The sequence below is a fragment of the Kryptolebias marmoratus genome, linkage group LG23 (assembly GCF_001649575.2).
Source record: "Kryptolebias marmoratus isolate JLee-2015 linkage group LG23, ASM164957v2, whole genome shotgun sequence".
NCBI classification, from domain to species: domain Eukaryota; kingdom Metazoa; phylum Chordata; class Actinopteri; order Cyprinodontiformes; family Rivulidae; genus Kryptolebias; species Kryptolebias marmoratus.
Genome location: NC_051452.1, coordinates 5,557,520 through 5,577,713, shown reverse-complemented (window position 1 = coordinate 5,577,713; position 20,194 = coordinate 5,557,520). Strand labels below are relative to the sequence as shown.

Genomic DNA, 20,194 nt, shown 5'->3' with positions numbered 1-20,194 from the left:
ATTTACTCATTCCATCGCTCGTTTGGCCATTTAACGACCCGCCTGAAGGCATGGGAGAGATGGAGCGTTCACTTCAGGGACAGATGACCGTTCACTTCATTTATTGGGAAAATAAAAACAAATGCTTTAACACTCTGGGCCTTTACAGTGTGCACAAAGGAGGTGAGCAGTTTTATTGCAGAATATGACAATTACTGACACTCCTCTACCAACCATTTGGTCCTTGCTCTAAATGCACTTCAGACAAACATATGTCACTTTTGTCAAATTAAAGGTTTGTTTAAAAGCCTCATACTGAAAAACTACAGGTAGGATTTCACTGTGCTGCAATGGCGACTCAGTTTTGAGACATTTCCTGTTGGAGACAGAGCGACCAGCGAGCCTCTGTTTTGGTGGACAGCTTGCAGAAGTGTATTCTTGGCGATGCACATTATTTTGCCGCCATCGTTTTATCTGCCTTGGCTCGTTTTGTACCACCCTCTGCAGCCGCCCCTGTGTTTAATTTAATCTACTAGAACACCTTTAGAAACGAAGGTAAGCAGATCTGGACCAGTTTTGATGAATGCAGATTTTTAGACCTGGACATTTAAGGCTGTAGACTCTCATGCAGGCCTCAAAACACATCTTCAGTGCTCTGGAATTTATAGAAACTACATATTTTTTGCCTTAAATATATAGTTTTTACGACATTTCTGCATAGCTGTCCAATCTGGCCATCTGCAAAAAATGAATTTAATGACAGACTGTGCATCTAATGACACTGGGCTTTAAACTGTACATTTCAGTTAACCATAACAAGGCTTAGTTTGACCTTATCTGCATGTCCTGACCTGTCCAAATATCTCTTTATAAAACAATGACGCTCTGATTATTTGGTGCATGGCTACTTTTAAGATGAGCAGCACAAGAAGAATGATCTGTACACGACCGTATCTCACCAACAACTGAACCTTATTTCCATGTATCCATTTGATTTCAAAGATGCAGACTTTTGTGAGCGTTTGCTCTTCATGCTGACCCAGATGATTCTCATCTTTGAATTATTTTAGCAGTAATGTCAGAGCTCTGGGTGGATGTTCATCATGAGGCAGTGTGATGCAGTGGACCAACACGACGGAGCACCGCTGCCTCTCTGACACATCCATGTAGTTTGGACTTGAAGAGGGAACTTTTCCTCCTCCTCCTCCTCCTCCTCGTCTCCCTCCTGGCCTTCACTCAGAGCGCTGCTTTTTTTCTGAAGGTACAGCTTGTTTTATTAACATCAAAAGCGCCTGTGGGAGACGGCGGTGATCAAATTCCCCTCTAATTAAAATGAACCTGAGTTGAGGATGTTGCGCTGTTTAATATGTACAGAACGGCGCTGATCGCACAAAGCGGCTCCTCCTTTTGTTGCCTGGGATAATGCGGGCCCCGTGGAGACGCCGACGTGGGTGGAATGAGCGTACCTAGAGCCTCCTTTGAATCAGGGTGATGTCCTCATCTCGGCGAGATGTGAGGCTGATGTCAGATGTGTCTGCTGAAGCCTAAGCTTCACCTCGTCTTTAATTTGGAGGGTGATTGATGGACCTGGAGGCGATGTTTCACAACTCTCCTTACCGAGCCGGAGCGCTGTGCTAGTCCTTTCTTTGTCATTGGATTTCAGAAACTTTTTTCACTTCATCTGGTCGAGGACTGTTACCTTGAGTTAAAGCAGATCTCTGAGCTGCTGCAGCCGTCAACGACTTTAGGTTATCGCCCGCCACCGAATGAGAACACATACGGCTTTCAGAGATATCCCGTGAGAACGAGCAGAACCCAAACAACTTTAACAAGGAATTATTCCAGGTGTTCGACCTTGTTTTTAACCAGAAACATTTTAAACCCAGTGCTTGTTTGGTCGTTAAGAATCAATCATGTGGAAATATTTTCAGATAAAGCTCTAAATTGAGTCATTAGGCTCTGCTGTAGGAGCTGAAACTGAGGAGTTAAAGCTAAAACAAGCAAAACACTAGCTAAAAGCTAAGGTACATCAGCTTAGCTGAAAGTAACAAAAATAGGACGTTAGCTACCAGCCAAAATGAGCAAAACTCTAACACTCGTTAGGTCCTAAAAGTAGCTAAAAATTTCATTACAAAAGGCAAAATAGCAAAAGACTAGCTTAAATATCAAAATGTTAGCTAGAAGCTAAAAGTAATAAAGGTCTAACTAAAATTTCAAATAACCAGAATATTAGTTAAAAGTAGCAATAGGCTGCCTAAAGGCTAAAACAAGCAGAACACTAGCTAAAAGCTAAGGTACAAAAGCTTAGCTGAAAGTAGCAAAAGCCTCACTAAAAGTAACAAAAACAGGACGTTAGCTACTAGCTAAAATGAGCAAAACTCTAACACTTGTTAGGTCCTAAAAGTAGCTAAAAATTTAATTACAAAAGGCAAAATAGCAAAAGACTGGCTTAAATATCAAAATGTTAGCTAGAAGCTAAAAGTAATAAAAGGCTTGCTTTAAATTTGAAATAACCAGAATACTAGTTAAAAGTAGCAAAAAGCTCAGTTAAAAGCTGAAAGTAGCAGAACAGTAGCTAAAATAAGTAGCATAAGAAGATAAAACCAGAGTCGGTAGCTGAAGCAGATTTCAAACAGATCACCATGTATTTCTACGGGGAAGATGTTTGTAAGTAAAATTAAATATTTCCAAAAGTATAAAGTGTTAAAACCAGCAGCCATCTCCTGAAGGAGCTGAACGTTTCGAGATTAACAGGAAAATAATAAAACAGGAGAATCAAACTGTAAATGTTTGTTTGTTCTCAGGCCTGACAACAACAACAGAACATGGTGTTTTGTTTGTTTCCATATTATCGACGCCCTTACTTCCTGGCTGAACATTATTCTCGAACATTATTCCAGTTTGAGGTTCAGGTTCTGAGTCCAGTTCTGACAGCAACAGGTTCTCCACAGAAGGTGAGATGAGGGATCCAAATTCAATTTAGGTGTTTGTGTCGATCAATGACAACAATCCCACCTCCACGTCAGGTTATGAATACCTGAGCAGATGTTTGCTGTGATGCATACAGATGTGTTCGATCCTCACACGCCTGAACGGGACGAAGATGAGCTAAAGATGGACAGATTAAATGTGTGCTTTGTCAGCTGTAAGTTAAAGAGGACGATTTAAAACCTCAGTCTAAATGGGGGATTATTAACTGTAAACAGATTATTTATTATTAGGTTAAATATTTAACTTCTCTCTTGTTCATTTTTAAATAAAACTGACAAAACAAAAAGCCTCCAGAATGGTGAAAGTTTACTAAACAGTGAAGAAAACAAAACAATAAATCATTTTGTGCCTCAGAGTGACACGTTTTTATAAAAAAGTTCTGATCAGATTTTCTGTTTTTTTGCTGCAGTAACTCTGGTGTTCTCCTCCTGGATGTTCGGACATTAATTTAGGAAAGAATTGTTTGGGAACATTTGATAAACGTGCAGAACACGATCACCACAGTCAGCGGGAGTGGATTCCTGCAGACTTGAACCTTTTTTGTTCGTTTTATTTGTTTTACAGCCGTCCCAACCTGCTGTCAGGCTCTGGAGCAGGTAGCTTGCACTCCATTAAACAAACACTGTGGCCCCTCACTTTTATTTGACATTTTATTTGGCTGTGACAAACGAGCAGCAGTTGGATTATAACATAATTTGTCTTCTCTTTATTACCGGCACAAAGGACACCATTCATTAATTATTCTGCCGGTGCCGCTCAACACTAACTGGAAAGGTCCCTCTTTGGACAGATGGCGAGGACAATGTTATTTATATCAATCAGTCCAAAATGTTCAGCGAGGATTACAATTCCTTGGACCGCTTTGATTTATGTGCGTGCACCTCACCCCGTACCCAACCCTGCCGGCTCCTGCGGGGACGCTTTAATGGAATGGGAATTGAAAACAGACTCGGGAGGCAGCGGCGTGTTTCGGCATGTTTATTTAGACACTTTTCTGGGGAGGGGGGCGGGTTTGTGCCACAAGTCGTCTAAACTAAAGTTGTTGCCGTTGATGCCTTGTTTCTGTGATGCACTGGGATCAGCTGGTAAATGGTTAAAGTGATATCTTTTTAACAACGCCTCGTGCGTTTGTACACCTGTCACAAAATGCAGCCAGCCAGGGCCGGAACAAGGGTTTTGGGGGCCCCAACTAAGAGATCCCCACACAAATGCATGGACCCCCCCTGTTCTGAAAGAATGCATAACTCTGTGATTTTAAAAAAATAGTTACGTTTTCTGTAAAGAAATGATCTGCTTGGTTGATTTCAAATCTTTGCTGAAGAACTGAACAGATTTAATGAAGCTATCAGAAATAGTCACTTCTACTGATCCTTTTTTAGAGTCAAACCGATTCAAGATGGCCGCCACAGTCAAGATGAGAGTCATCTCCAGCCCGTAGAGTTCTGTTGGAGTCAAAGCTGTCTCTGTGTTAGCAAAATATCCTCTGAGACACTGGATAGCTTTTATTGAAATAATGAAAAATAATCCTCTGTAACTCTATGCAACAATGGCAAATTCAAAACTGGCTAAAACTGTCAGTTTTGTAGATATCGAGCTGAAATTTAGCGTGGTTGTAGCTGAGAGTCATCCTCAGCACATACTCTGAGCATTAACACATCTTTATACAACAAATGTGTCAGAAACTCATCCCAAATGGGTACCCGCTGTTGGTTGAGTCGGTCTTCCTGTCGGTTTTGGAGCGTTTTACCTGCTCGGTTGAAACTGCAACGAGGCTTCCTGTCGAACACAAACCGCCTCTCACGGCTCGTCGTTACCTTTCTTCTCTGCATGCAAACCAGTCCCAGAGCAGCACCGGGTCGCTGGGCGCCTGTCTGCAAAGAGAAAAAAAATACACTTTGTACTGAATGCCATTTATGAAGTAATTAGTTTTATGCAAACTAGTGAAGATGAAAGCAAAAATCTTTATGAATTATGAATCGTGTTCGAACTTATCAGGGGTGCTTATCGTGGAGTTAACGCACCTCCCTGCTAATTAAAAATGTTCACACGCAATCAGAGGAGATGGGTTTGCCAGAAGACTCATCAGGTAGCTGAGAAATCCTTAAAGACGTTCTGCTTCCTTTAGAGCCGGAGAGCTTAACAACATTAAAGATGTAAATACTAACAGGTGTAGGAACATCACTGAACGCTGGCAGCAGGACAGCTGGAGACAAAACACACGAGCTGTAGGTAAAAACCACCCATTCCACTTCTTCGTCTTCCTTCTCCGAGCCTGAATTCTTCCAAACATTTGCCCATTGACTGAGAAGAAATGTCCCCGGGGCCCCTGATGGTCCCTGGCTCGAGGATGCCCAGGCGCTACAGCGCCGCTCATAAAAACCCAATTCATCAAGACGAGCGTAATTTGCTCCGAACGGAAAGCGCCACAAAAGGGGGCGAGCTTGTCAGCGAGACAGGTGGCTGGAGATCTCGCTCTGATACTGAGCGATATGAATAATAGATTCTGCTAAATGTACGCCAGGACCCGGGCTGTAAACACAGCTGCCTCCTTTCCCTTCCAAAAGAACAGCTTGGCTGGATGAGAAGCCCTCGCGCTCTGCCTCCACCTGAGGACTGGGGGGGAGGGGGGAGAGAGAAGGGGGGGCAATTAACTAATCAAATGCAAGGGCTAAATGGGAGGCAAGGAGAGAAAGAGGAGACAGACAAAAGCAGGAGGGGGAGAGGTGCGAGTCACAAGGTTTCCCCTCAGAGCTGCTGCTCGAACACAAAGGAGGCTGATTAGAACCGAACCCGTGTCAGTCTAAACATTTAAAACAAGAGCTCTCAGTCATTAATGAAGATTGGCTCATTTTAAAAACAGAGACTTTTAAAAATCCGATTTTAGTCAGGTTATTTTCACAGCAAACAATTCAGATTTTATTATAAACAACCTCATGATCTGAGCAACATTTAACCCTGAGAGGACTGTTAAATTAAAAGCCTAGCTGTCTCCTGTCAGACTTTCAGACTAACAGCATCCGATGCTATAGATGCATGTGATGTGAATGACTCTCAGCTACTACCACTCCAAATCTTAGCTCAGTATCTGTAAAACTGGCTGAGCTGTTGCCATTTTTGTGTTGGCTGTGGCAGCCATCTTTAATCAGATTGACTCCAAAAATAAATCATCAGATGTGCGTCCATTGATCACTTTATGAAAGTTTCAATAAATCCATCCAGTGATTCATGAGATATTTCACTAACTGTACAGACAAAGACATAAAGACAAAAGGGCAAAAACATTAAGCAGCAGATTAAAAATAAATATAATAGTTAATTAATCATCCGTTTCCTAAACTAATAACAAATCAGTGAATTAACAGAAACACCAAGTCCGTTATGATGATCTCGTAGTGAAACCAGCATTCCTTGAATTAAATGCATGTCGCCCGCCACCTTACATGTTGAAGTTTTAATTAAAGATTTCATTTAATCTGTTTGCCTGCAGGGTATGTGTTGGGAATGACTCTCAGCTACTACCACACCAAGTTATAGCTCAGTATGTGAAAAGTTGACTGAATTATAGACGTTTCCTCGTCTGTTAAGGTCGATCAGTTGCTGCATCAGTTGCAGACGTACATCTGAACATTTCCTGAAGGTTTCATTCACTGGTTTTTAAGATATTTTGCTAACAGTCACAGGCAGTTGCATGATTGTCACCCTCCATGGTGACAGGTGATAATGAGCCAAAATCCAAAATGATTAATTAAGGAATGAGTTTAAAGATGACCAGATAATAATTTAAAGTTCACTCGCTGCCCCAAAAAAAAAATGAAGCCCCCAGAAGGAATGGTCCAATTTGGACTTCTTTTGGTCTACATATAGACCTGCTTTGGGTACGTTAAAGATTTTACTTGCAGGTCTGGAATATTTGGAACAGGAAGGCATTAAAGCAGTTATCAGGTAGTTGCCAGAGCAGACAACTGTCAGTCAAAAGCAGCGAATTAAAGTCGCCAAACACAGACGATGAAATCTCAAAGTTAATGCTGCAGAAACTGATCAGACAGTTAGAATAAACCTCGTTTTGAACCAGATTTATTCCTAGTTGCTTTAAAATTTGGTCCATAAAAATCTGATGCTTCACGATGATAAACCTGCCTCTAAATGTAATAAAACTAAAAGCATATAAGAAGTAATCTTTTTTTTTTTTTTTGGGGGGGGGGGAATTCAGTTTTGGTGAAAAGAGTAAACTCTTTAATTTCAAACTCTAAGCTGAAAATGAGCCAAAGGTGATTTCATGAATCTTCTGAAATCAAACTTTAAAAAGATTATCCTGAACTGAAGGAGTTATCCAGACAAACACAGGTAAATAAAACGTGAAACGTGGGTCTGCACTCAGTGTAAACAACCAAACCATGCTGACCTACATTAGGCTGGCTGTAATCTGTGTCGGTGAACGAATCAGACAAATGTAGAATCTCAGACATGATGTTTCGGTAGAAACATAAGAATGAATCTGCTGCTAAATGCAAAAGAAAAGCTGGAGTCAGACAACTGTGGGGATTAAACACTGAGGGTCAGGCAGGACGGATCTGAGCATCAAAACTGTCAGTCTTCTCCATCGCTGACCTGTTTTCAGTCACTTCAGCTGATTCTGGAGGAAAACAAACACACCTGGTTGTTGGCAGCCGGTCACAGATTTTGCTTAGAAATCTTGAATTTAAGGACACATTAACCACCGATATGAGAAGATTATTGTGTGGATATTGTTTTTTATTTCACAAGTTTTCTTTTTGACATTGCAAAGAGTTCCTTCACTTTATAAAAAGTTGGTTATTTATACTTAAATGAGCAGAATTAGAGTGAAAAACAATAAAACAATGACGGCATTCATTCTGAAGATCTGTTCTTTTCATGTCTTTCTGTTCAGATCCTGGTCCTGGAGGGCCTCCATCCTGCAGGTTTCAATGATTTCTCCTGATTTCAATGACTGGGTGACTAACAGGTTTCTGCAGGACATGAATCGGGTGTGTTGGAGCAGAGAAACAGGTAAACATGCAGGATGGTGGCCCTCCTGGACCAGGGTTGGACACCCTATTTTGAGGCTTAGAAGCTGTTTCCCTGCAGTAAGTTAAACATTTTAAAACAACTAAAAGCGTTGTTTGTTCTGGCAGGGTCGTTCCAAGCTTCGGTTCAGTGGGCTGAAGTCACACCTTCAGCGGAACATCGTAGCGCTTCGCTCAGCAGCGTTCACTCGTGAATTATCACGTGCTTCTCGCCGTTGACTCACAGCGAACCACATTCTGTCGCTGATGTAATTTTCCTGCGCCGACCACCACCACCCACTCCTTTTCACATCTTATGTCTCCCCTGATGAAGTTTAGGAGGGTTTTGCCCAGACGAAGGTAATTAATTCTTCAATTAAAATGTTGTTAAACATTTTTAATGAGTAATATTCACCGGGGAGCAGGATACAAAACTATGTTTAACCAGACAGAGACAGACAACACGTATGTTTCAAACTTCTGCGAATCTGTTCGCTGACCCACTTCTTTCTCTCCCCGAGTATTGCACGGCACAGAAATATAAATAAAAAATCAAATGTGAATCGTCTCCTGGCACAGAGAATGTGTCCTTCATCTCAGGTGACGGCTGCTGCTTTTTTCTCCTCCTCGCTCTTTAATTAGGCCACGAGGCAACACACAACAACCTGAGCTGCACATCTGCTGTAAAATCTGACATCACAGCGAAACACAAGCTGCTTAACCTGATTTCACTTCAGTGTGAACAAAGAGCAGGACTGAGTGATGGATCCGAGCATGTTTCATTAATCACCGCCAAATGACACCAATAAAAACAAAGTTTTGACATAATCCAGGAAGCAGTTCAGGATTCCTTTCTTTTACAGTTGTACAAAACCAACAAAATATCCTGGTCCTCATAGCTGTGGTTCGCAGTCTGTCATTATTTGGTCACTTTAGATTATATTATTATATACTGATCTGCTCAAGGTCACTTCATGGAAAACAGGCGTTTCAGAAAAACAAACCCTACATAATATTAGTTACATGCAAATTAAAAACACATGTTTTATGCTTTAAATTAATACTATACCGCAATAGTCGTTGATGAGTGTTATTATCCCAGAAGTTACTAGGATTAGCAAATATTTTCCTTTTCTGTTATTTAACAACAGGAAACATGATCTCTATATTGTCAAAAGTTTAGTCAAAGCTAAGTTAATCTTTTTTACAAAATAAAGGTAAATGATCCAAACTTTGAAAACTTCCTTCAGGTGGTTTAAAGAATGATTCTGATCACTTTCAGGATTTAGAATGGTCTTTTATCGTATTAAATAGTTATTTTTTTCTGTATTTTGGAAAGTTTTGTTAGGTTTAGGATCACAAGCTATTTGTTTAGTGTTAGGAACCGAAAACCATTTATTGTTAGGAAAATAAGAAATGATCGTTTGATTATTAAAACATCAGTTCAGAAAGTTTAAGCAGCTTATTATTAGCTTGTTGCTAATCATTTACTCACATTCCTGCTGGTCAGGAAAACAAAAAGGATCTCAAGCTACTTCTTATATAACCATCCTTTTTCCTGGTAAGGACCCTTAAATCAGGTAAAAGTTGTGTTTTAGGCTTCAGTTCTTAAATGCATGATGTAAAGGTTGTTAGGATCAGAGATAAACACCGTCTGCAGCTGCTCTAAGAGTCCCTGATTTAAAAAAACAAGAAACAAAAAATAAAACGTCTTCTCTAAAGTCTGTCACGAGCACTGGGAATGTTTTACTGAGAAGACCCCTCCAGTTTAGAAACTTGAGTCGAGTGCAGGAATCGATGCACTTTTTGAAGATAAATGTTTTATAATCGACATATGGCTTTAGGCTACAAAAACAAAGTGCGCTTTTATTTTGAAGACCTCCTGGAAACTTTGCGTGCTTTGTGGTGTTTTACAGCAAAAAACATCCTTTTTAAATCATGTTTACTGCCTTACAAACGTCAGTCTGAGCAGATTTTACTACAAACTGGCAGAAATATTTGAACTCTCAGGAGATTCAGACTTAAAGTAAAAAACTTTGACAGATATTTTGGTAAATTAGAGTGAAAATCACGCGTCCTCCTTTAGCTGTCTGAATCAATCCACCTTATTTCTGTCTGAAAAGTTTTCCAGAATCCGTCCCCTGCAGCCTGGTGTTGTTTGCTCTCAGTAAGTCCCGATAAATGAAAACAAACACATCTGTATCCGAAGGAGTCCCTCTACACGTGCAGCAGCAGCGTTTTGTGTATTCTCGAGCCGCAACGTTAGCTAAAGCTAGCTGAGGGAGCCTCAGTTCATTACAGCTCGGCACTCCTTAGGTTTCTGGCATTGTTCTCTCAATTAGTGACTTGTAAATGTGTTGCTTGCTTAATCACCCAAAAACTGGCCCCTAGGATTTCCCCTAATGCAACCCCATTAAGAAGGGCCATCAAAACAAAAGATCTTCCTCTAATAGCAATAATCCCTCACTTCTGTCAGGCCGAAGCTAAACTTATATCCTAAACGAGCAATGATGGATTAGTGAAAGCCTCTGTGTCAGAGATTTTTATTACTGGTGATAAATGCACACCAAGCCTCGATCGGGGCCTGTCACCGTCAGAACCGGCCCATCCCAAGTGTGCCTGGAAGTGTCTGGGAGTCAGATGGCCGCTCGTGCCGCTGAGGGGGAACGGAGGGAGAAATGAGGGCTTATCCAAACAAGCTCATTAGCACAATTAGCGCTCGTTTCCTGCCGATGGACCCCTGGAGCTCTCCTAAAGTTTGACTACACACTGCGGTGACTTGGATGATGAGTCAAAGGGCCTGGGAGGGGTGATAAGCAGCTGCTTTAGCGCTACAGATACGTGCTGCTATATGAGCCGAGCCTTTTTATCAAAGTGGAAGCATTACCTGTTCAAGAGAAGTAGGTTTACAGTTGATCTGAAATGCCATCTCATTGCATTTCACTTACACATCACTTACACCAGAAAGTGAAGACGGGTGATTATGTTTTTGCCTGTCTTTTCATGTGTCTGTTACTCAAACATCTCATGAAATTGAATGAAACTTTAAGGAAATGATCACCTAGTATGTATCTGCTGCTGATTAACTTTTAGAGTCAACCCAATTCAAGATGGCCACCACAGCCAACTGACCTTAAAAACACAGAAATGGCTACAACTCGGTTCATTTTACAGATACTCAGCTAAAATTTGGTGAGGTTGCAGCTGAGAGTGATCCCTAACGTAGCGGTTCCAGACCCTGGTCCTGGAGGACCTCCGTCCTGCAGGTTTTAGATGTTTCCATGCTCCTCAGCAGGTCTTCAGGTTCTGCAGACGCCCGTTCATCACTCAGTCATTCAGATCAGGTGTCAAAGCAGGGAAACACCTAAAACCTGCAGGATGGTGTTCCTCCAGGACCAGGACTGGGAATCTTTGCCCTAACACCAACTCTGAGCTCTAACAGATCATGCAAGAAATTGAAATATGCCATGAGGGTGTGGATAATGTCACTTTCAAGGTTTGACTGTTTTTCATTTTTCAGCATGAGGTGATTTGAGTCTAAAACACTAACGGTGGGTGATGTGCATTAGTCTAAGGAATGCTAGGCCTTTAAATTTAGGTTATAATTTGAACCAGACCGTCTGAACTTGGAAACCCGTTTTACAAAACAAACAGTGGATCCAGAACCCCATTCCTTAACTAATGACCCCCTTAAACTGCTGCGTTCACACAGAAATGTCTCATCTGCAGAAGCCACTCTTCAAATGCACGTAATGAGCCTGACGGTGTGGGGGTCTGCGTTGGCACCGCGTGGCACCACTGCGGTTGTGATTGGCTCCTTGCAGCCTGCCTACCCAGAGGAGGCTCCCTTAAGAGCAGATCTCCTGTTAAGTATGGGATCCCTGAGAGGAGAAATGTTGGCAGGACTCTGCTTTCTTTAAATACACCAGGCCTTCTAGGGAATATAAAGGTTTCCATATATATAATTAAGAAGAATACATCGTTAGAGGCCTTATGTGTCTTTGCGCTGCACCTTAATGGCTGCAGCGGCTCGGTGTGCAGCACGCGGGGAGAGCGGAGGCTTTATTTAGCAACGCAGGAAGCATTTACATTTTAGATTGTATTCCCTCAGAGAACGCTCTTATTTAAAGATTCGAAGAACACGGAGTGCAACAACAGGACACTTCAGCTCCCAGATATACATGGTGAATATTGCAAAGGCCAAAGGGGAAATCAGAGAGGTTCGAAGCGGAAAAAGGTTCTAATAAAAAGCAAAAATTAGCAAAAAAAACAAAACAACTGCAAGTGATGCAGATGTAAACACATGTTTGCACCTTATTGTGTGCAGCAACAAGAGCCACATTGAATAAATACAGAATATTCAGACTTTTGAAGTAAAAACTGGACTTTTCAGGGGTTAAAACCATTTAACGTTAAATTTCAAACATTAAACAGAGGATGATGCAGAGCTGCAGGGGTTCAACAGAGAAATAGGTTACGTTGGATGTTTGACTCTTTCTGCTAAAGGAAAACCAAATCGAGCTGAACTTGTTGAGTTATTTTGCAGAGCAGAGTAATCTTTTCTTTGTCCCTCTGTGGGGAAAGCCCAGTGTTTGTATCAGCAGCACAGTGAAGCACACATTAAAACAATAACAGCAATGAAAAATAAATGAGAAACTATACAGTCGTGATAAAAACACTGACTGAAAAACGATATAGTTAAGACTAAATAATGAATGCAGATCCTAAAATATACTGCTTTTCATTGTTGGACAAGAAGAAGAATCGCAGACGTTTGTTGGTTGTCTAACAGCTGCTGGAAGACCCTTTTTGTTTAAATCAGAGGCTCGTTCTTTCCTCTGAAAGGTTCAAAATCAGCCAAAGGTTCATTAGGATCCAAAGTTTGCAGGCGGCCCGACACCAGTGGAAAAGGTACGAAGATCCTTTCCTTGCAGCAGGAAGTGCCTCCACACCTCAGCCTGTAATTAAAGGCGTCGCAGAGCGGGACTCTCTGCTGCATTAGTGAGCGCTTCCACTGACAGGTAATAAAGCACATTGGTTAATTGCAAATGAATGCACACACCCCCGTTCCATTAGGCATAAATAATTTGGCCACTTGGGTATGTGCCTCCCAAATTACTTATTCTTTTTGTGCCTCAAATTACCTATTCTTTCTGATGTTGCCTTTAGTTGATTAGTGCGCCACTCGCCATTGGCTTTTCTCAGGTTTTCAGCCGTTTTCGTTTTTTTTATTTTATGGAATTACCACGGATTGGGCAGTGGGTTTGTTTAACTGTTGTTTGTCCACGTACACACACACACAGTCATGATTATTTATGCAGTTCTTCCTAACTTTTGCACTTGTGCTGTGACGCAGTTCAGGCCTTTCTTCTAACACCTTGTACAGTTTTTGCTCGGGGATGTAGAGAGTGAATATTAAATAGAGTGGCAGCGGGCTTATTGCTTTGTTTTCATCTAGCACACATATAAGCGCTGCTTCTTTTTTTTTGCATTCATGAAAGATTTATTTTTCTTCTGATTATACAGAAACATTTTCGAGGCAAAGGGGATACTCGTTAAAGTTGGTTCTTTGCTGCTGATCGTTTGTGATCTAAAAGTTAAAGTTTATTCTTTTCCTGATCTCATTAGACGCTGATTGCTGATCCCTCATGAGACAATTGGTTTGTTTTATTTTTTTAAATCCCATTTTTTAAATTTTCTTACTCTACTTTTTGACCAAAATATGCATAATGAGTTTCTCTGTCCTTTCCTGCAGGCAGTTTTGGTCAGATTTCATGCTATGTTATGAGTTTTGCCCTCCTTTGATTTATTTCTTCGTACCACTTGATTTCACAATGTGCAAATAGCTTATAATAACCTGCAGGCATGGCAGGAAAGGCTGGAACACGCTTGTCCAGGCTGCATGTCAGTGATGTGCATGATTGTCACTCAGAGAACATAGTTTTCCTCAAACTGAGAGCAGAAACTTGATGAATTTTGGAAAATCATTAGGACAGATATGCAAATCATTAAGATGAAAAACACATTTATGGTGCTCGTTGCCAGCTCCACCCTGTTACTGAACAATACGGGAGCTTTAAAGTGGAAGGCTTCTCGTCGGCTACATTCACTCAAAAACAGCTACGGCGAGTATAAAAATGATTTGACCTCCTGCTGATTTTGTAAGTTTATCCACTTACAAAGAAATGAACAGTCTCTAATTTTTATGGAGATTTTATTTTGATGGAAGGAGACGGGTTTAAAAAAAATGTAAATTAAAAACAAAATTCGCAAAACTCATAAACCCATGTTTTATGCAGAATAGAACATAGTAAACATCAAATATAATTTAGAAATAGATTCAGGAAAAAATAAGGTAATTTTGAATTTTATGGCAGCAACGCATCCCAGAAGAAGTTGTTCCAGGGTCAAAGAAAAAAGGCTGTAAAAGTAAGTGGTACGAATAAAAACAGCTGGAGGAACATTTTGGTTAATTGGCTGCAGGTTAGTAACAAGACTGGGTATAAAACGAGCATTTTAGAAAGGCTGAATTCAAGTAATAGAAGTAAAGATAGTCAGTCTGCAGAATAATGTCTTTAAATAATGGAACAATTTCAAAATGTTAATTCTGTTCTGGACATCAGTGCATGGGCTCAGGAACACTGTCTGTAAACACAGCTCACCGTGCCGTCCACAGATGCTGCTTAAAGCTCTATCAGGCAAAGAAGAAGCCAGATGTGAACAGATGTGTCTCCTCTGGACCAAAGAGGAGAACTGTTCTGAGGTCAGCCTGCCTCTCTGATGGTATGGGGGTGCATTAATGCCTCTGGAAAGGATCTCCAGGTGTTAGAACAACATCTGCTCCCATCCAGGACTGTTGAACAGACAGAATGGGACAACCTCAGGTCCAGATGTTTACAGACAGAATGGGACGACCTCAGGTCCAGATGTTCACAGACAGAATGGGACAACCTCAGGTCCAGATGTTTACAGATGCTGCACAGAGGGGAACATCTGGAACATCTTCAGAGAGACGTGTTGCTGCCATCATATTAATTTAAAAAAAGGTACATTTGATATAATTACTTTGTTCCATTGTGAATAAAATATGGGTTTATGAGATTTGGTGGTGCTGTTATTCAGAAATGTATCAGCCGCCCTCAGGCTGGAGCTCCATGCAAGAACTGGCCTCACTGGGTGAGGAAGATGATGAGAAAGGTGAAGCCTACAGCTACACGTGAGGAGCTTGTTGATGATCTGAATGCAGTTGGAAGCAGAGACACCAAGCCCACGCCATGTCCTAATGGACTGACGCGTCGCAGTGTCCAGAAGGTCCCATCTCAAGCACATCCATGTCCGCTGGCAAAGTTTCGTTTGCTGCTGAACATGTAGTAGATGTTCAGCTGAAGATCAGGAGAGTCTGGGATGGATTGATCATTCGTGTGCCATATGGGATTCTGCCTGGATCGTAGAGAGTCAAACACTTTTTTTCTTTTTCTCAATGATTTGCAAGTCCATTTTTAACTTTCATGCGATGCGTTTCTTGTGGATTTTTTTAGTTAATATTTTGTCTCTTTCTATTAAATTGATACAACTGAAAAAAGAAAAATGAAAAAATAAATAAATAACAGAAATAGACTGTTCATTTCTTTGTGGGCAAACATACAAAATCAGCAGGAGATCAAATAATTATTTCCCCTCGCTGCACGTGATGATGGTCACACACTGGAGATGTGAGCCTCTATAGCTTCACCATCATTCTCTTCCAAATGTGGACGTTTTTCAATCAAACTGCAGTGGAACGAAAGCCGTCTGGTTGATTTATTAGAAACTTACTTGGTTGAATTTCTGCAGAATGTTCCTGGGACCATCATGAAACATCACCTTGAGGTTTGGCTAATTTCGCAGACTTTCTTTTGTGACTGGGATGATTGATCTGAATGTTAAATTCCATGAGAAAATGGATGAATAACCGACGAAGTTGGCTCCATAACTGCAGTGTTTGCATGACCTGCAAGTTGAAAACAAACTAGACTTTAAGACAATTAAAGGCCTAGCATTCCTTGATGGGATGTATATTGCTCGCTGCTTTTCATCCCAAAGTTTAAAAGTAAAATCACCTGGAGTTGTAGATAAAATAATTCCCTGATGTCACTCTCAGTCCACACGTAAACAAAATATATTGCCACATTGTTTGAAGAAATGATACCATCCACACAGGATTGGTTTAAAGTGTGTTCATCCTCACACACCCTGCTGAAATTCATCACTGAGCGTTGTTTTAAATATGCCAAACACATAAAGAGATCATTTATGATCGCAGATTTAAAACCGGCGATGGCGACGTTGAATGGCGGCGGCATCGTGCCTCCGTATCGGGATGGACAGCTGGTGTGAAACCGCTGCCCTCAGAGCGCTCCTTCTTCTTTGCCTTTCAACGTGTTGTAGCAGTTGGGTTTGTGGAAACAAACAGGCAAAAAGCGTCTGAACCGAGGTAAAAATCAGCCCCTCTGTGATAGCAGACATTTTCCCTTTACTGCAGGGTCAAACGCTAACAATCGACAGCGTCGCATTACTTGTCGCAGTCCTTTAAATCTCCAGTTACCAACATCCACACGCAAAGACAAAAAAAGAGAATTCACCAATCTTCTCTTTAGCTGGAGTTTTCTTTATCAGTCATTTTTAATGCTATTAAACGGAGGTAACGTGTGGATGAAAGGCCAAATCGCATCAAAAAAACTATTCGGTTTACCAGATATCCAGCTACAGGTGGATTAGGCCTCAGGATGTGTTCATGACTCTCTGCAGCATCAAGTCTGAGCTCAGGATCTGTAAAATGGACTGCATTTAATCCATTTTTGTGTTTTTAACATCCATTGACCGTGGTGGCCATCTTGAATGTGGTTGACTTGTAGACGCAAAGACTGCTTTCTGTAAGTTTCAGTAAAAGTCGTCTAGAAGTCCATGAGAGACACACTCAAACATCATCACCTGCCTTTGTCTCTCGGCAGCAGGTGATAAAGATGTCTGTGTCTTTAAGAGACTGGCGTTTCCGTGTCATGAATCAGTAACTGGGTTAAAAGTCCAGCTGCGATGCTTGAAACGCTGCTGCTAACCTTCGCCGGTGACTGAGTGAAATCTCTCCAGTTAGGTCAGCGTGTGGAAGCAGAGAGTTTCCACTCAGCAGGTTTAATTTAATCTGGAGCGAGCTAAACTATGACACGACCGTTATCCATTTAACTGTAAAACAGAGCTGCCAAGAAAGTTTGCATCAAAGTAAAGCTTTGTCCAGATTTGGTTTAATTTTCCCCTAAAAAATGCGGCGAGACTTTCACCCTCCCAGAAGGAGGTGCGATGGCGAGCAGACACCCTCCCGCTCGGATTGTCTCCCCCCCGCAGAGCGAGCCGGCGTGCCTCACCCAGGTTGCGACGGTCCTAATTAAAATGTCCTTCCTCATTATCATCGATTGCCCCCGTGAATTTTGGAAAACAACTGCAGTGCTGGGCCCTGGCAGCAACAGCAGCGACGGCCAAATATAGACATGTGACACTGGTCTTTAGCTGCCGCCGCCGCCCCCCCTTCCCTTCCACTCCCCATCCCATCAGATGGTCCCGGTCCGACATGAGAGCGAGAGAAATGGGGCAGCAGCCGAGTGTCCCCAGTGGACGCTGGACCACAGCTCGCACACAAACACACACTAACATGAGACCGCAGATGGCCGGTGGCCCCTTCCAGAGTTCATCAGCCACTGGAAGAAAAAAACACACACAAGACAAACAGAGTTTCAGCCATTATTGGGATGATATATTCATTAACAAGTGTGCTGTCGAGAAAGTTTCCCATTTGTAAAATCTGTGACAGGATTTGGAAATGCTCAGTACACATAATAATGATGCTTTGCTGCTATTAGTCACATGCTGATGAACTTTGGAGCCACAGAAAACAAAGTTTATGTTCTACGAAACTGTGAAGAGGTGTTTTTAACACAACAGCATGACAGTAAATTAGCATTTCTTTAAGGCTTATCACCGCTGCCTCGCGGGCCAGAGTCTGAAATGCAGATCTTGTGTGATCTGCTGGTGCTACTATTATTAAAATCTGTCCACTAATTCATGAGATATTTTGCCAACAGGCAGATAAAAACACACAACTTTGTTTTTCTGTCCTTATTGGAACGCTGCATTTATTTTCATTCACTTCTGAACTCCAAACCTAAACTCAAAAGCTGAAAGTAGCAAAAGGCTAGCTAAAAGCTAGCTTTAGCTAAACCATAGCTGAAGGCTAAAAGCAGCAAAAGATCAGCTAAAAGCTGTAAGAAGAGCCCATATGCTAAAGCAGATTTTAAAGAGGAGGATATTGAAGAGATCTCTGTATTTCTGTAAAACAAACCTTTGAAAATAGTTAAATGTTTTGAAAAGTATAAAAGTTACAAAAACCAAACTACACAGCAGCCATCTCCTGAATGAGACGAACGTTTTGATGTATTTGTGGTTAAAATAGCACAAAGAATGCAAATAATTAATAAATAAAACCAGTAAAACAACAGTTTAAATTCTGACTCGCATGATAAACAGAATTCATTGTGAGCTGAAAAGAAAAGAAAAGAAACTTAAGTTTAATCACAATATTTGTTTGTCTCTTTAAACCCCTGAAGCTGATCTGAGGTCTGTTTGCTTTTCTGTAAATCTCTTTTATGGTTAAAGTTGTTTAAAAACCAGCTGATAATCAAGTTTAATTCGAGTTTAATTCAAGCACTGATACTGAACCGAGACTGTTTTTAACTTTTGATTCATGAAAATGACCACTTTTGTTTTAATTGTCTGAATCTGTCCTGTTTTAGGATCCATTGTCCTGCACATTTGGCATCTTAAAATATCCAGAAACCGGAAAAAGGCTCAGAGCTGTCACATGTTTCCATCAATCATTCATCAGCCAGCACTGAAACCCGTCACTCAGTAAATGATTCATGGGAACATATTGTCTTTAATAAACAATTTCCCTCCTGTTTTAGATATTATTTGAACGCTCCACGAGGCAGCGAATACCTCAATCCTCCCATTGTGCACTTTTCTGCTGTTTGATGGACAGATGGACGGACGAATGGACAGATGAAGCCGTGCAGGCCGACACGCAGGCATGTCGGAGGAGGCACGGTGCCGGCTGGCGAGGCAGGGGAGAGGGAGCATCTGCCGGCGGGTTTGAGGAGCAGCCATAGCTTCTCTGGATCAGGATCTCCCCCGACGCCGGTGGCGGGCCAGGAGGGGCCGAGTGAGTGCCAGAGGGTCAGAGCAATCACAAACTGCTCGAAATGTTATCACCTAGAGCAGAAGAGATACCGCGAGTGGAAGGAATTCACCGAGCCACCTGTGCTGTTCTCTTTGTTGAGGAAATCTTTACATTCAGGAAGGATTGGACATGGACTAACCCATCCAGAACATGGTTGGACAAGTTTAATCCTTCATGATCAGCTTAACCAGATTCTGTCTCTAACATGTTGCAACCTAAAGATAACACCAATCTTTATTAGAAGTTTGCACCAAAAATTATTCAAGCTAACAGGTTTAAAGACTAGATTTCAAAAACAAAACACCAACCAAGACGTTAGGTTTCCAATTTAAAGTTTTTATTTGTTTTTAAAGGTGAGGGTGTCATGGTGTACCTTTGGTTATCATCCAAGGATTAAAACCAACATGTTGGTTAGAAAATCTGCCTGTATTTCATTGGTTTGTTACTGTTGGCGACGAGTTGGAGACACAGAAATGTGAGAAAATACACAAACTTTTTATCTGCAGTCAGTTTTAATTGGCAGTTACGACACATTTACCTCTGCATGTGACAGCAAACCTGCAACATTCCTTCAAAGTCATGTTGTAATTTAGTCTCAAAGTGTTTTAAATTTGATTGCATTTCATTCTCCTTTTTTTAATCTCCAGTCAGTCACAGTTTAGTTTCATTCGTCACCAAACCGTCCCAGAGTTGCCTCACACAAGTAGTTTGATACAGGAAAGCAACGGTGTGAATGCTGAGTCAACATTTACACAATAAGAGCGTTTTAATGTTTATGCATTGGCACAACTAAAAAAAAAAATAGGTCCAAAAAGGTAAAACATGTCGGAGCACAAAGCAAAAGTCTTCCCAACCACGACCGTTCTTTCAATCTGAACCACTGAACCCTGAGAGATGATTATAGGTCTATAATCAGGGGGAAAAAGCAAAAGGC

The 20,194-nt window shown here is 41.3% G+C and overlaps 1 long non-coding RNA gene across 3 annotated transcripts in view; it reads left to right on the top strand.

Moving 5' to 3' along the window:
- Nucleotides 1-20,194, top strand: part of LOC108245113 — a 293,441-nt gene that overhangs the window by 159,989 nt on the left and 113,258 nt on the right. For all 3 annotated transcript variants that reach the window (XR_005232718.1, XR_005232716.1, XR_003039888.2), the window contains exon 6: nt 19,063-19,242. This is a non-coding gene — a long non-coding RNA (uncharacterized LOC108245113). The remainder of the gene's footprint in view (nt 1-19,062; nt 19,243-20,194) is intronic.